Here is an 11,758-nt window from a genome sequence, read left to right on the forward strand (position 1 = left end):
ATGTTTTGTTTTCCCATAAGAATCAAAATTTCAAATAAAGATTTTAAGTATTCTTTGTTTTCTTTCTCTTCAAGGGTTAAAGGTAAAATGTCTTCATCCTGTTCTTCACTCCCTTCTTCTGCACTGGGATTCTGAGCGTTGCTGTTGTTTATTTCTTTATGTTTTGGTTCCTGTTCAGAAGTTTCATCAATTTTTTTCTGTTTCAGTGTCCTGATTTCATCTTCACTCAATTCTTTTATTCGTTTTCTGTGTCTACTATGTGGATTGTTCAAATGACTGGTAAGATCAAATATTGTTGGTATTGCATTATTTCGAAGAACTGTCCTATAAGGACTAGTTCTACAGATCATAGAGGTCTCAAAGTGTTTGGCACATAATCGATAATGTTTACTTAGTTGATCAGGTGTTTTATCTTCTAAGTCCGCTCTCCTACAATTCTCCACCCACTTCTGGCATCTGGCCAGATCCCGCAGGAACCTGAAAAAGGCCAGGTCCGATTGCATGCTCTTCCTCCTGCAGTTGGGGGCAGCGCCGAAGTTCAGCACCGTCGCCCACCCGCCTGCGGTCCAGCCTTCCCCTTCCCGCCTCCTCAGGGCAGCCCGCCCGCCTGTTGGGGCCGGGGAGGGGACTGTGCAAAAGCTTTTTATCTTGATGCAGTCCCAATAGTTCATTTTTGCCCTTGCTTCCCTTGTCTTTGGCGATGTTTCTAGGAAGAAGTTGCTGTGGCTGAGGTCGAAGAGGTTGCTGCCTGTGTTCTCCTCTAGGATTTTGATGGATTCCTGTCTCACATTTAGGTCTTTCATCCATTTTGATTCTATTTTTGTGTGTGGTATAAGGAAATGGCCCAGTTTCATTCTTCTGCATGTGGCTGTCCAATTTTCCCAACACCATTTGTTGAAGAGACTGTCTTTTTTCCATTGGACATTCTTTCCTGCTTTGTCCAAGATTAGTTGATCATAGAGTTGAGGGTCCATTTCTGGGTTCTCTATTCTGTTCCATTGATCTATGTGTCTGTTTTTGTGTCAGTACCATACTGTCTGGATGATGACAGCTTTGTAATAGAGCTTGAAGTCCAGAATTGTGATGCCATCAGCTTTGCTTTTCTTTTTCAACATTCCTCTGGCTATTCGGGGCCTTTTCTGGTTCCATATAAATTTTAGGATTATTTGTTCCATTTCTTTGAAAAAAGTTGCTGGTATTTTGATAGGGATTGCATTAAATGTGTAGATTGCTCTAGGTAGCATTGACATCTTCACAATATTTGTTCTTCCAATCCATGAGCATGGAACGTTTTTCCATTTCTTTGTGTCTTCCTCGATTTCTTTCATGAGTATTCTATAGTTTTCTGAGTACAGATTTTTTGCCTCTTTGGTTAGATTTATTCCTAGGTATCTTATGGTTTTGGGTGCAATTGTAAATGGGATTGACTCCTTAATTTCTCTTTCTCCTGTCTTGTTGTTGGTGTATAGAAATGCAACTGATTTCTGTGCATTGATTTTATATCCTGCCACTTTACTGAATTCCTGTGTGAGTTCTAGCAGTTTTGGGGTGGAGCCTTTTGGGTTTTCCACATAAAGTATATCATCTGCAAAGAGTGAGAGTTTGACTTCTTTGCTGATTCGGATGCCTTTCATTTCTTTTTGTTGTCTGATTGCTGAGGCTAGGACTTCTAGTACTATGTTGAATAGCAGTGGTGATAGTGGACATCTCTGCCATGTTCCTGACCTTAGGGGAAAAGCTCTCAGTTTTTCCCCATTGAGAATGATATTTGCTGTGGGTTTTTCATAGATGGCTTTTATGATATTGAGGTATGTACCCTCTATCCCTACACTGTGAAGAGTTTTGATCAAGAAAGGATGCTGTACTTTGTCAAATGCTTTTTTTTTTTTTGCACCTATTGAGAGAATCATATGGTTCTTGTTCTTTCTTTTATTAATGTATTGTAACACATTGAATGATTTGCAGATGTTGAACCAAACTTGCAGCCCAGGAATAAATCCCACTTGGTCGTGGTGAATAATCCTTTTAATGTACTGTTGGATCCTATTGGCTAGTATTTTGGTGAGAATTTTTGCATCCATGTTCATCAGGGATAGTGGTCTGTAATTCTCCTTTTTGATGGGGTCTTTGTCTGGTTTTGGGATCAAGGTGATGCTGGACTCATAAAATGAGTTTGGAAGTTTTCCTTCCATTTCTATTTTTTGGAACAGTTTCGGAAGAATAGGTATTAATTCTTCTTTAAATGTTCGGTAGAATTCCCCTGGGAAGCAATCGGGCCCTGGGTTCTTGTTTGTTGGGAGATTTTTGATTACTGCTTCAATTTCCTTAGTGGTTATGGGTCTGTTCAGGTTTTCTATTTCTTCCTGGTTCAGTTTTGGTAGTTTATACATCTCTAGGAATGCATCCATTTCTTCCAGATTATCTAATTTCCTGGCATAGAGTTGCTTATAATATGTTCTTATAATTGTTTGTATTTCTTTGGTGTTGGTTGTGATCTCTCCTCTTTCATTCATGATTTTATTTATTTGGGTCGTTTCTCTTTTCTTTTTGATAAGTCTGGCCAGGGGTTTATCAATCTTATTAATTCTTTCAAAGAACCAGCTCCTAGTTTCATTGATCTGTTCTACTTTTCTTTTGGTTTCTATTTCACTGATTTCTGCTCTGATCTTTATTATTTCTCTTCTCCTGCTGGGTTTAGGCTTTATTTGCTGTTCTTTATCCAGCTCCTTTAGGTGTAGGGTTAGGTTGCGTATTTGAGACCTTTCTTGTTTCTTGAGAAAGGCTTGTGTTGCTATATAATTTCCTCTTAGGACTGCCTTTGCTGCATCCCAAAGATTTTGAACAGTTGTGTTTTCATTTTCATTGGTTTCCATGAATTTTTTAAATTCCTCTTTAATTTCCTGGTTGACCCATTCATTCTTTAGTAGGATGCTCTTTAGCCTCCATGTATTTGAGTTCTTTCTGACTTTACTCTCATGATTGGGTTCTAATTTCAAAGCCTTGTGGTCCGAAAATATGCAGGGAATGATCCCAGTCTTTTGGTACTGCTTGAGACCTGATTTGTGACCTAGGTTGTGATCTATTCTGGAGAGTGTTCCATGGGCACTAGAGAAGAATGTGTATTCTGTTGCTTTGGGATGGAATGTTCGGAATATATCTGTGAAGTCCATTTGGTCCAGTGTGTCATTTAAAGCCTTTATTTCCTTGTTGATCTTTTGCTTAGATGATCTGTCCATTTCAGTGAAGGGGGTGTTAAAGTCCCCCACTATTATTGTATTGTTGTCGATGTGTTTCTTTGATTTTGTTATTAATCAGCTTATATAATTGGTTGCTCCCATGTTAGGGGCTTAGATATTTACAATTGTTAGATCTTCTTGTTGGATAGATCCTTTAAGTAGGATAGTATCCTTCCTCATCTCTTATTATAGTCTTTGGTTTAAAATCTAATTTGTCTGATAAAATGATTGCCATCCCAGCTTTCTTTTGATGTCCATTAGCACAGTAAATGATTTTCCACCCCCTGACTTTCAATCTGGAGGTGCCTTTGGGTCTAAAATGAGTCTCTTGCAGGCAGCATATCGATGGGTCTTGTTTTTTTATCCAATCTGATACCCTGTGTCTTTTGATTGGGGCCTTTACCCCATTTACATTCAGGGTAACTATTGAAAGATATGAATTTAGTGCCATTGTATTGCCTGTAAGGTGACTGTTACTGTATATTGTCTGTGTTCCTTTCTGGTCTATGTTACTTTTAGGCTCTCTCTTTGCTTAGAGGACCCCTTTCAATATTTCTTGTAGGGCTGGTTTGGTGTTTGCAAATTCTTTTAGTTTCTGTTTGTCTTGGAAGATTTTGATCTCTCCTTTTATTTTCAGTGACAGCCTAGCTCGATATAGTATTCTTGGCTGCATATTTTTCTCGTTTAGTGCTCTGAATATATCATGCCAGTCCTTCCTGGCCCACCAGGTCTCTGTGGATAGGTCTGCTGCCAATCTAATGTTTCAACCATTGTAGGTTACAGACCTCTTGTTCCGAGCCGCTTTCAGGATTTTCTCTTTGTCTCTGAGACTTGTAAGTTTTACTATTAGATGTTGGGGTGTTGACCTATTTTTATTGATTTTGAGGGGGGTTTTCTGTGCCTCCTGGATTTTGATGCCTGTTTCCTTCCCCAAAATAGGGAAGTTCTCCACTATAATTTGCTCCAATATAACTTCTGCCCCCCCCCTTTCTTCTTCTTCTGGGATCCCAATTATTCTATTATTGTTTCATCTTATGGTATCACTTATCTCTCAAATTTTGCCCTCGTGATCCAGTAGTTGTTTATCTCTCTTTTTCTCAGCTTCTTTATTCTTCATCATTTGGTCTTCTATATCACTAATTCTCTCTTCTGCCTAACTTATCCTAGCAGTTAGAGCCTCCATTTTTGATTGCACCTCATTAATAGCCTTTTTTATTTCAACTTTGTTAGATTTTAGTTCTTTATTTCTCCAGAAATGGATTCTCTAGTATCTTCCATGCTTTTCTCAAGCCCAGCTAGTATCTTTATAATCGTCATTCTGAACTCTAGTTCTGACATCTTACTAATGTCCATATTGATTAGGTCCCTGGCAGTCAGTATTGCCTCTTGTTCTTTTTTTTGAGGTGATTTTTTCTGTCTTGTCATTTTGTTCAGCAGAGAAGAGATGAATGAGAGAACAAAATGCTAACAGGATAACAACAACCCCAGAAAAATATACACTAAACAAATCAGAAGAGACCTGAAACTGGGGGGAAAAGAAAGGGAAAGAAAGAAAGAAAGAAAAAAAAAAAGAATATGATCAAGCTGGTGAATAGATCAGAGCCACACACTAGAGTTTGAGTGTATTTTGGTCTGTTAGAAGAAACTGCCTGCCAAAATTTTAAAGAAAGAAAAACTTATATATGTACAAAAATAAGGGTAAATATGATGAAGGGATGGAATATGATTGTAATGATGAAAATTATAAACGATTTTATAAAAGGAATTGATAAGATAAGAAGTTGATTGAAAAAAGAAAGAAGCGGATTTAAAAAAAAAAAAGGGAGAGAATGTGATCAGGCAGGAGACTCGAACAAAGCCATACACTAGAGACTTAGGGTATATTTTGGTCTGTTAGAAGAAACTGTATCCCAAAATTTTAAAGAGAGAACAACTTATATATATACAAAAAAGGTTAACTACAATGGGACAGAATATGACTCTAAAAATGAAAATTAAAAAAGATTTTTAAAAAAGGGATTGATAAGATGTTGGTTGAAAAAGGGAAAAAGAAAAATTCAAAAAAAAAACTAACTTTGAAGGACTAAAAAATCATGGTAAAAAAGCCATGAATTCTATGTGCAGTATTCCTCTAGTGCTGGAGTTCTGCCGTTCTCATTGATCGGTAAACTTGGTCTTGGCTGGCTGCTCTTGCTGATCTTCTGGGGGAGGGACCTGTTGCCATGGTTCCCAAATGTCTTTGCCAGAGGCAGAATTGCCCCGCCCTTGCCGGTCCAGGCTAAGTAATCGGCTGGGGTTTGCTCTCGGGAGCTTTTGTTCCCTGCAAGCTTTCCGTACAGCTTTGGAGGACAAGAGTGAAAATGGTGGCCTCCCAATCTCCACCCCGGAGGAGCTGAGAACTCGGGGCCCCACTGCTCAGTGAGCCCCCAGAGAAAATCAGTCAATACTCCCATCTCCCCGTCTCAGGCCGCATTCCATTCTCACCCGGCCTGTGACCTAGCGTTTCTATCTCTGGCTCACGACCCTGTGTGGAGTCTCCAAACCCAGCAGATTCCTGCAGTGCACTCCCGCGGCGCTCCTCCCAGGGGGAGCAAGGGGAGTCTCCCCAGATCTGCCGCTTGTTGCATCCCTGCTGGAAGAGCAGTGGCCCTACTGTGCCATGGATCATGGTTTATGGCAACCCCCAGCTGAGAGCCTGTGCCTCGGCTCTGTCTCTGCAGCCAGCTTCCCCGCTCCAATACCTGGGAGCTCTGCCACACTCAGGCACCCCCGGTCTTCCTGTGACCCCGAGGGTCCTGAGACCACACTGTCCCAGCGAGGGTTCCACCCCCTGCTTAGCCACTGGAGTGATGTACAATGTGAATGTTCTTAATGCCACTGAAATGTACACTTAAAAATGGTTAAGGTGGAGAAGGTGACAGAATAGGAAGTCCTTTATCCTCCTTCCTGCCATGGACACACCAATTCAACAACAATACATGGATCAATTTCCTCTGTGAGAGGTCTGGAAACCAGTTGAGAGAATCCTACCATCAGGGTGAGAGCAAAGCCAGCTGCATCAAAGCTGGCAGGAGAATCTGAAGCTCTCTTTCACTGTAATCCTCCCTGTACAGTGCCACACGATTGGGAGGAAACACCCAGTTCCCAGCTTCTCTCTGAGGAGGGAAAGAAAGCATCAAATTCATGTCCAACATTTTGACATTTCTGACCATGTTCTAGTTTATTCTTTGCCTAAATCTGGATAGTGATGGGAAAGGATACCAGGTTGGGAGCTGTTAAAAACAAAGGCAGCAGTTTGGACTAACACACAAGCACTTGACATAGCTTTTCTTCTTGTCTCAGTGCTGTGTTAATGGGTGAAAAATCCCTAATTCCAGCTTTTCCCTGGGGAGGGAAAGGGTTAGATTATACATCCAAGGTTTAAGCTTTTCTGGGGGCCTGCCTAGGAGACTTACATCTCTCTCACCTGTTTCAGGCACTGATAGCCCTGGCATACTCTAGACTCCTGAGACAACCTGAGGAACAAAGGCAAAGATTTGGATTAGTGCACAGTCACCCACTAGAGCTCTTCCCCAGGCTCAAAGCAGAGTGAGCAGAAGAAAAATCCCAAATACCAGCTTCTCTCTGGGGAAAGGATGAACAAAAGGCCAATAGTAAGTCCCCTAATCTATTGATAATTACTTAAAATATAAATGGATTAAATTCGCTAATCAAAAGCATAGAGTAGGTGAATGGATAAAAAAAAATGAGATCTACAGATGGCCCCTGACTTATAATTGTTTGACTTATGATTTTTTGACTTTATGATGGTGTGAAGCAATACACATTTAGTAGAAACCATACTTTGAATTTTGATCTTTTCCCAAGCTAGTGATATATGGTGTGATATGCTTTCATGATGCAGGGCAGTGGCAGTAAGCTGCAGCTCCTAGTCAACACAAGATCTCAAGGGTAAACAACTGACTGATACACTTACAATCATTCTATACCTATAAAAACATCCTGTTTTTCATTTTTGGTACAGTATTCGATAAATTACATGAGATCGTCAACACTTTATTATAAAATAGGCTTTGTGTTGGATGATTTTGCCCACCTGTGGCTAATTTAAGTGTTCTGAACATGTTTATGGTAGGCAAGGCTAAGCTATGAAGGTCGGTAGGTTAGGTGTATTAAATGCATTTTTGATTTACAGTGTTTTCAACTTACAACGGGTTTCTCGAGATGTAACCACATCATAACTTGAGGAAAGTCTGTATATGCTACATATAAGAGATGTACTTTAGGATTAAAGACACACATAGACTGAAAGTGAAGAAATAGAAAAAGATATTTCATGTGAATGGTAGCCAAAAAAGAGCAGGAATGGTCATATTTACATCAGACAAAATAGACTTTAAGTCAAAACCATCACAAGAGTGAAGGACATTATGTAATAATAAAAGGGTCAATTCAACAAGATGATGCAACAATTATATATATATGCCTATAAAGAAACTTCTAGACAAAACTGAGTTAAATCTGCAACAGAAATGGAAAACATGTTTGCACAGGGGAAGAAGAACTTGAAAGTAAATATACAATTATTAAGTAAATTTTAAAATACAACAAAATGACAAGTTATATTGATTATTTTAATTATGCAAATGAATAAATTTTTATTTCACATTGTTCTGAAGATTCTGGCAAATTCAATTAAATAGAGAAATAAATCAGAAAGGAAAACAAAACCAAAAATTAGTGGCTTAAAATAGCAACCATTTTATTATCTGTGTTGACTAGGAACACCTGGTGGTGTCTGTGGTCTTTTTTGTAGCTGCAGTCAGATGCTGAGTGTAGTCCTTGGACAGCTGGGCCTCTCTCCCTGTCCATGTAGTTTCAGAATTCTTGTCTCTACATGACCTCTCCATATAGTCTTTCCAGTAGGGTAGCTAGACTTCTTATATTGTGGTTCTGGACTCCCCAAACTAGATGTTCCAAGAAGGAGGAAGCGCAAACAACTGATCTTCCTAAAGTCTTGAAGTGGTACTGCATTGCTCCTGGCGCATTTTGTTGGAAATCTGAAGTCATTGTAGTAGGAGACTATACAAGGGTATGGATACCATGAGGCATGCACTTTGGGGGCCATCTTTGAAGACAAGCTGCCACACAGTGTGTGTGGCTAGATATTTGCTATTGGAAGACAAGCAAAAATGAGGTAATATTCCTTAATGATAGACATAATTGTATTAGAGGTTTTGTTCTAGTTCAGGTGGAAACCTCCCTCTGTGTGTGTGTGTGTCTGTGTGTGTCTGTATAGACACTTGAATATTTGAAAATGCACACACTTATTGCCTAATGACAGATTATTCAGAGGATATTTATGCCTTGCTAAGTGAAGTGATATGGAGTATAATGTGACATACAGTGAACACTAGGCTAGAAGCCAAGGAATTCCTTATCTGAACCAGGAATTGTTGCAATACAGTAGTGTGACTGTGGACAAGTTCAGACTTCTCTGGCTCTTCTTTTCCTCATCTGTAAGAACCCTTCTGTGTTTGAAATGCTAGGACTCTAATCACCTGATTCTAGGGCCTGATCACCTGATCACTCTATTACTACTCTCAAGACTGAACTGAAATAATACCTCCTTTGTCATGCCCTCTCAAAATCTAAATCATGACCTAAGTAGAGTGATACAAAGTTTTCAGATTTACAGCAGCAAAATTATACAAAAAGTCTTAAATTTATAGAAAAGTGAATTGCTAAATTAGACCATAATTTGAATTATTTAGCAATGGGCTAAAAATATCAAATTTGTCATTTTTTAATTTATGGATATAAAACATAGGTGAATGTCTCTATGAATATGCCTGTTTCAATAATTATGTAAATATATGTAACCATGTCTGTTTTAGTTGGGATGGACTAACTGCTAAAACAAACAACCCCAGCATTTCTGTGGCTTAACATAATGAAAGTTTAGTTTTTGCTGATGCAATATGGATGTTCAACATGGGTGTTCCAGGACAAATAGTCCTGGGAAGCTCTCTTCTTTCAGTTCTTTTCTATCTTGTTTCTTCACTTTTCTTTATGTCCTTGGGGGCTTCTCCATTCACTTGACAAGTGAGGTGAGAGAGGGAGAATTGCATGTGGGAGGATTTTATGGTCCAGCTCCGGGAGTGTTCATTGCTTCTGTCTGCATCCCCTTGGCCAGAACTCAGTCACATGGCTCCTCATCATTGCAAGGGAGGCTGGGAAGTGTAACTTAGCTGTGTGCCCAGAAAGGAGAGACGTTAGATGTTGGTGAGCAACTAGTACCCTATGCCACCATGTCCTTTTTTCTTTATTTGTTTTTTTAAAGATTTTATTTATTTATTTGAGAGAGAAAGAGAGAGAGATAGTGTGAGAGAGAGCACGAGCGGTGGGGAGAGGGAGAAGCAGGCTCCCCACTGAGCAGGGAGCCTGACGTGGGGCTGGATCCCAGGACCCTGGGATCAGGACCTGAGCGGAAGGCAGACATTTAACCAGCTGAGCAACCCAGGCGCCCGGACCATGTCCTTCTTTTCTATTCCTATTTTACTTCACAGGCCTTTAACATTCATTTATCTATATTTATGTTCTATTTTTCACTTTAATATTAGAGCTGTGTAAGCAGAAGGAATGGAGAGAGAGGTTTGGATAGGTGTCGAAGGATATCCTGCTGTATCAATGAACCTTTGTATTTATGGTAAAGTAGGTGGGGTTATGGCCTGAGGGTGGAATGACAGGAGGAGGCTTCTTGGTAAATACTTTCTTTGATGCACTAAATGCTCCATCAGAAAAAAAAAAGTCTTGGTTTAAAACAGATAACTCTCATATCAGCTAAAGTCCTGCTTTATAGTAATTCCTTAAATTCCCAGCGCGTTAAAATCCAAAGTGATTGGCAGGTTATAGTCTGAAGAACAGAAGAAATAAATTTCACCCTTTGAATAGTTTTGCATCTTGGTAGCTCCTTCAGTTCCTTCCTGTTGTCACCCCCAAATAGCCAGTCATTAGAAGCGTGGAACTGCTCACTTTCTAGCCCACTAGAGATCGTACTGGCTAGTACTTTGGTAATTGGGCTTCCTAGTGCTCGCACTGTCAGATTTATGAAAGATTTATGAAGAAAGATATTCTAGTAATGGGGCAAAATTGACTTCCAAGGAGGAAATCTCAGCCATACTGCTAGTTCATGTCAACACAGATCAGTGGAAAGGTAGACTCCCTCACCATGTGCTAAGGCTGTGCCTTTTTTTGGTTAACTCTCCACATCTGTCACTAGGACAAATGAATCTTAGTAATGACATGTTGAAAGTGAAAAAGACAATAACGTTGTATTTTAATTGTCTTTATGTTTGTTATACAGTATCTTGTTTACAGAAATGCTTTAAATTTAAAAACCGACTTACCTGGAGTTGTTTGGGATGGAGAGAGAAGTCACTATCTGTAATAGCACAGAAAATGTCGAAGTTTAACTGCTGTTCTCAAGTCTAACAATGACTGCAGACTAGATTATGAAAATGGAGTTGAATAGGGTCTTTTTCAAGCTTACAATGAGTCTGTTTTAGTCTCACTGATGTTTCTGCCAAAGATTTTTTTCCTTGCATGCTAATTAGATCCTCCTCCTTCGTTATACTTAATCTTCTACTTTGAAAATTCTACCTAATGGTTAAATTTAGAATAAAAATTAAGGAATTATATTGCTGTTATCAACATAAAGTTAATATATTTCCATTGTGTGAAGCTGAAAAATGCAGAAAAGCAGAAAGGAGAATGATAATTGCCCCAATCTTATGCCTCAAAGACAACCACATTTATTATCTTGAAGTTTTCTTTTCTAAATACAGATATACTTTTTACAAAAGTTAAGCAGTTGTAATCATACTGTTCATCTTGATTTTTTACTTAGTATTATAAATATTTTTCATCTCACTACAGATTCCAAAACTCAATTTTACCAAAATACTTTTAATTATAAAAATATATCAGCATCATTATTACAGAAAATTTAGAGAATACATAAAGGTAAAGAGAAGAGAACAAAAATTTCCTATAATCCCACCAACCAATAATTATTTGGCCCTTTTTTTGAATATTGATATTGTATATATATTTAAAATGATTGAAATTGTATGTCTACCACTTTGTATTCTGTTTCTTTCACCTAATAGTGCAATGTAAGCATATTCCTATGTCATCAAAACTCTTTGTAAATTAAGTTTTAAGTTTTATAAAATTCCATCATATGCTTATTTATTTAATCAGTGCCTTATTGTGCAAAAAATGCTATGATGAGTTTCTTTGAATATAAAATTTTGTTTGTATTTTTGAAATTTTCCTTAGGAGAGATTTCTAAAAGTCCAGGGTTTGAAAATATTAAGGCATATAGTTCACATTTCCATAATGGTGCACCTCTCTGCATTTCTATTAGCAATGAATGTGTGCTTGGCTCACACTGTTGCCTGAACTAACTAACTATCTATCTATCTATCTATCTATCTATCTATCTATCTATCTATCTA

The 11,758-nt window shown here is 38.6% G+C and overlaps 1 pseudogene; it reads right to left on the reverse strand.

Moving 5' to 3' along the window:
• The window catches only part of LOC110592027, a 15,805-nt pseudogene that overhangs the window by 1,450 nt on the left and 2,597 nt on the right, over nt 1-11,758 (reverse strand).

This window comes from Neomonachus schauinslandi, chromosome 3, assembly GCF_002201575.2.
Source record: "Neomonachus schauinslandi chromosome 3, ASM220157v2, whole genome shotgun sequence".
NCBI classification, from domain to species: domain Eukaryota; kingdom Metazoa; phylum Chordata; class Mammalia; order Carnivora; family Phocidae; genus Neomonachus; species Neomonachus schauinslandi.